The sequence below is a fragment of the Andrographis paniculata genome, unplaced genomic scaffold (genome assembly GCF_009805555.1).
Source record: "Andrographis paniculata isolate CXL003 unplaced genomic scaffold, ASM980555v1 Contig37END, whole genome shotgun sequence".
NCBI lineage: Eukaryota > Viridiplantae > Streptophyta > Magnoliopsida > Lamiales > Acanthaceae > Andrographis > Andrographis paniculata.
This window is the reverse complement of record NW_026137570.1, coordinates 3645205-3651204: the sequence shown is the minus strand read 5'-3', so window position 1 is coordinate 3651204 and position 6000 is coordinate 3645205.

Here is a 6000-nt window from a genome sequence, read left to right as displayed (position 1 = left end):
CTTGACAACGGCTTCAGAGCCTATTCCCGCGTGAAAAACCTACCAAGCAGAATCTATCAGGACGCTTCCTATACATGAGTACGAAAAGAGGGGAAGAGATGAAGCATACCTGAGCATGAGACGTCCAGGAAGGTGAGTCTGCAGTCGGGGCAACAGAGGACACGGGTGTGGCCTTCTTGGGAGGAACCTGTAATATTTCAGCAGCCATAAGGACCTTTTTTTTTCGTGAGGAAAACCCATTTTTGAAATACCTGAAGGGAAGGTGGCGATGGAACTGACCGTTTGGTAGGGCGCTTTGGCCGCGACTTAGGCACGGCCGATTTTGATATTAGCCTTCGGAACGGCGAATGGCAGAGAGTGGCGCGGATTGGATGCCTGTCACCGGAGGCGTACCTGTGATTGAAAGAAAAGGGATCGGTCATACACGTTTCCGGGTTATGCGCTCCGCAATAGAAAATAAATAGAATACCTATGGCGAAGGGCACGAACACTTTCTCCACCTCCTCGGAAATAGCGGCAGGCGACTCCTCACCACCCGAATGCCTATCATCCGGTCTGACTAGGGACCGCCGAAGAGCCGCCACGTTCGAGTGAACTAAAATTAGCCCACCAATCATCGAAAGAAGGCAACGTGCTTGGATCAAAAACATAAGACGAGTGCGGCAGCTCCTCTATGTCACAGAGATAAGAACGCCAATCGTCGATAAGAGCCGACCCCAAACTTTGACCTGAGATAAGGGGGACGGTAGAAAGAAACCAAACATGAGGATTCCTTGAACTAAGCCAAACTGGCGCGCACAGTACTGAGGTTGGTAAACCTCCCCAAGCAAAAGATTGTATCGGGAGTCCACGGACAACCCCCCAATTAAAATGCGAGCAGTCAGACATTTGTTCTAGCATATGAAACCAGAAAGGTCAGTAGTTATGAAGATAGAAGTATCAACAGGTACGAAGAAACCGGACTAAAGGCAGAATTCGGCCAAAAATCGATTGGTCTCGTGTTTGAGTGAGTAGGTAATCGAATGGAGGTCGCCTTGAAAAGAGGGATACGACGCCAACTGAGGACCCAAAACTGTGAACGGCCGGATGGGGAGTTCAGGGTGCGGGCTGATTAGATTCGGGAAATATAACCGCGCCCATAACTCAAGAAACCACAGAGGGCCCGCTCCCACCGGTTCACGGGAGGAGGATACAAAGAGTTTCCCCAAAAACTCGTTTATACCATAACATAACAAACCCAGAAAGTACGAGGCTAAGTCTATCTCCACCCCTGACATAAGAACATGCACAATCGGTTCTACTTCCCGGATGAACTCTTTCGACGCGCAACAGACAAAATACTTACTAAGCCAATACATAAGGAAGACATTGTGTTCCAAAGGATCAACAGAACCGGAAAGCATATTGGACGTAAGGAACTGACTCACAGTGGTGTTACTGTCATAGGCGACAGGAATCGGTAATCGACCGGGCTTATACAATAGGGATAAAGGAGGCTCTACCCCTTTCGAAGGGAGACCTAAAATCCCTACCACATCCAACACAGTCGGGGCCAAGACCCCGAAGGGGAATACAAATGCGTTTATGCTAGGACTCCAAAAACACAAAAGGGACTTGAACATAAGATTATCGCGAGCATTAAACTCAGTACACACAGACAACATGTCCCAAATGCCCCAAGTTTCGCCATTTCACCCCAAATAAAGGAGCTAATCTAGCCTTCCAAGATTTAAATTCTGAAATACCACTAGGGAGACGAAATATACGGGAAGGGAAAACGTTAAGATCGAACCAAGATTGGGCTAGCAAGAGCTTACCCCCGCCGAGGGCGTCGAAGGAACCCTCAGGCAACTCTTCTCGATCTTTCGCGAAGGGCGCAAGCCCGAATCGAGTCTTGCTGGACGACGGGGTCGCCCTCTCGAAGCACGTCGGGGGAGGATGACCAGCCTGGGGGTCCGATTTCGGCCTAGATATCGGAGCTCCCCCCGTGGTGAGAAAACCGCCGAGGACTCTTGAAGTTTTTCCCCGCCGTTGGTCGCCTAGATCGCCGAGAACGTTGCCGGACCGCCTCACCGGAGTAGGCACGGGAACCACCGTGTTTCGTCTGGGGAAAGGAATAAGCGAACTCGCCGATGACGAGGTGGAGCTGAAATGAAGAGAGAAGAAGGCGAGGGTTTTCTTTCGTGAGTGGAAAAGGGGGATGGGAGAGAGGCTATTGCATATTGGGAGACATGAACATAAGGGTGAAAGACTGGCACTGACACAATTAAGCGCGCGCAGACCCAGATTCGTAAGGTGAGGATTTTACAAAATTATTTGGATACCAAGTTAATTGTACCCAAAATAATTTTGTGGGGGGCATTTGTACACTTCAAAAGTTAACCGAGCCGGCCCAAGCAGGTGTAGCCCAAGTCCCGGGTAGATCCGGCCCAGAAGAATGTCCAGATCAATAAATAGGCCCGTGGTCAACAAGTAAATAGATAAAACATAATTGAAAATAAAAGGAAGTTGAGGAGGTTAGAGAAAAAGAAGAGATGAGAGCCTTATCCGAGCAAAGTTAGGGAAATAAAAGCCTAAGGAGGCTGGGACGCCAAAGACATCAATCATCTTCTTTCTGCATTAGTTTTTCCTCTGCAAATTTAAATTCCTGCATTGTTTTCAAACCTTTACAGTTTTCTCACGTTAATTCCAATTTAATTTTCAACTAATTTCTGTTTTACCTTTTTCTTTCTTCGTCAAATTTTTCGGTTATCGCGATATAGCCCGGATCCTTTTTTGAGGAGGCCGGAGAACCCTACGATTAAATCAATTTCGACAGACTTTTCCGATTAAACCGTCGATTACGATTTTTTTACGACAATAAGTATGAACCAAATACACTATTACAATTTTAATATTATCTCAGCCTCCCCATCCTCCTGTTAAAATCTCTTCCCTCCCTTCATTTGAATCAAACATATTAGAGGAGAATTAAAATAAGCTTATTTTTTTCCTCCTAAAAAAAAGTAAATAAATAAAACCAAGATAATTATAATTTTTTTATTTCCCTCTCCTCATTTCTTCTCCATGCTCATCAAACCAAACAGATCCTCAGGATTTTATATATATATATATAATTAATTTATATTAATAACAAATAAATTATATTTATTTGTATTATATAAATTTATAATTTAGAAAATAATATTTATATTATATAGTATATTTTATTGATATATAGTATTTAAAAAATTTAAACACTTTTAAATTTTATTTCCATAATATATATTATTATTAATTTTTATTTTAAAAATACTAATTTTTATTTTAAAAATACTAACGACATTATTTATATAAAAATAATAATAAAATAATATTATAATTAATTATTAATTTACTAATTTCATTATTTTAAATAATAGATCGTTAATAAAATAAATTCCGAAAATAATAGTACTACTTTATTATAAAAAAATATTAAAAAAATCGTATAGATTTAATAATTATTATATCTTTTTTATTTTACATAAAAAAAAAAAAAAAAAACCAACCTTATACTTCTTGAAAATAAGAAATATATAAAAATTATAAGTAACAAAAATATGAGGTTAAATTGCACAAAATTCATCTGTGATTTTACTAAATTACCCTAAATTCTTCATACTTTTAAAACTACGTCGAACTCCTTCGTGTTCTCATAAACTCTATGTCTAACCCCGCGACGGTCCTTATTTAATGGTATTTTGACCTAAATGCGCCCAAAGTGCGAATAAATTTTAGCATCTCAATTTCTAAATCACTAAAATTACGACTATATTTATTTTTCTTATATTTAATTAAAAAACAGTAAAAATAAATTCTTAAAATCTGAAAAAAAAAAAAAAAAAATAACTATTTTTTTAGGCTAAATATAAGAAAAATAAATATATCTGTAATTTTAGGACTAAAATTTATACAAAGTTTGAGCGCAAAATAAGGACTGTCGAAGGGGTTAGACGTAGAGCTTATGAAACTACGAAGGAGTTTGACGAAGGAGATTTAGTCCAATTTCATGAAACGGTATGTTTTGTGCAAGAAGGAGTTTGACGAAGGAGATTTAGTCCTAATTCATGAAACGGTATGTTTTGTGCAATGTAACCAAAAAATATAAAAAAAAAAAAAAGAAAAAACAAATTCCCTACATCACAATATACTTTCTTGTTCAGTCCCTGTATACTATTTTATTCCTAGTAACTCCCTGCTCATTCCTATTACTCCATAAATTTAACTTTAAAATTTCTATTATACCCTTTATATATCTTTTTATTTACTAGATTACCATACTCTCACATGAACCCCTTAAATTACTTTATTTGTTCAAATAATTATTCTGCTCGAATTTAATTTTTTTATATATCAAATGATAGATGATAAAAACTTTTTTTTAATTTTCACCAATGAAAATTGAAAATTACAAGTGTAAGAGTTGAAAACTTTTCTCTCAACTGATTTATCATCAATTTCAAATTACATCAAATAACAAATTTACCTCAACTACCAATGCAAGCATCAACACCAACTCAAATCACCATAACCACGGTTGCCCACAAACATCACACATCGAGATCGAACCAACACCCAAATGACTATGTTGATTTATGTTTACATCTAGGTAAAAAATTAATTTTAGTTTTGAGAGTATTAGTTATATTTGCATTTTTTATAAAAACGTATATAAATTTACAAGAGTTATGTCGAAAGAATATATAAAATCGAAATAAGGTTATGATGTTGTTTATACTTTTCGAATTTATTTTTAATACTTTACTGTAGAACAGTTAGTACTTTTACAGGGTATTTGAGATACCTATTTTTGTCTTATACAAACTTTAGTCAGTCGAAACAAATAGTTTTTATAAATATTTTACATTATAATTCAAGTATTGCACTTATTTTTTAAAATTTTTTATCAATATTGTATCGAATCAAATGATTTATTATCGAACGATGATTTCAAAATTGATCACCACAACTGTTGTGCCATAAGACCCTATGGATAAATTAATATTTGTAAATTTATATTGAGAATAAACGCAAATAAACTTACAAATATTATATGGGAAATATATATCATCACAACGATGAATTGCATAGAGTCGAAAGAAGGTTATTGTTTCATTTGTACTTTAACACGAGAAAAACATACTTTTTAATACAAAATTTGTACTTTTCGAATTTATTTTTTATACTTTATTGTTGAACAATCAATACTTTTGTAAGGTGTTTGAAATAAATATTTTTCGCCTTACATGGATTTAAGTTACTCTAAACCAATATTGTTTATAGATGTTTTGTAATGCAATTTAAGTATTGCATTATTTATTTTAAGAATTTTATTCATTATTGTATCAAATCAAGTGAGTTATTGTCGGACGATGCTTTCAAAATTGAACGCCACACCTTTTTTACTTCAAAGATACTAGTGTTTACTTGATTCTTATTTTCTACTATTTTTAAATACACCTCAATTGATGAATGAAAGTTTGTAAGCAACATCGACAATAAACACAAATGGAATTATATGGGTTTGTCAAAAAAAATATATCATCGCAACGGTGAATTGCATCGAGTCTAAAGAATGGGTTTACGGTGTCATATTTACTTTTCATATGTGAAAAAATTACTTTTTAAAAAACAAAGTTTTGTACTTTTTAAATTTATTTTAATATTTTATTGTTGAACAATCGATACTTTTATATAGTGTTTGAAATAAATATTTTTCGTCTTACATGAATTTTAGTTGGTCGAGACCAATAATTTTTTATAAATATTTTGTATTGTGATTTAAATATTGTTGTTATTTTAAAAAATTATAAAGGTTATGTTTAAACAAAATGCTACCGCAACAGTGAATTTCATTGAATTGAAATGAAGCTTATTTATTTTCCATATGAAAAAAATATATTTTTGTTTTAAAAAAATTTGTACTTTCTGAATTAAACCATAATAAATTAATTATCGCAAATACCATTACCAAATAAA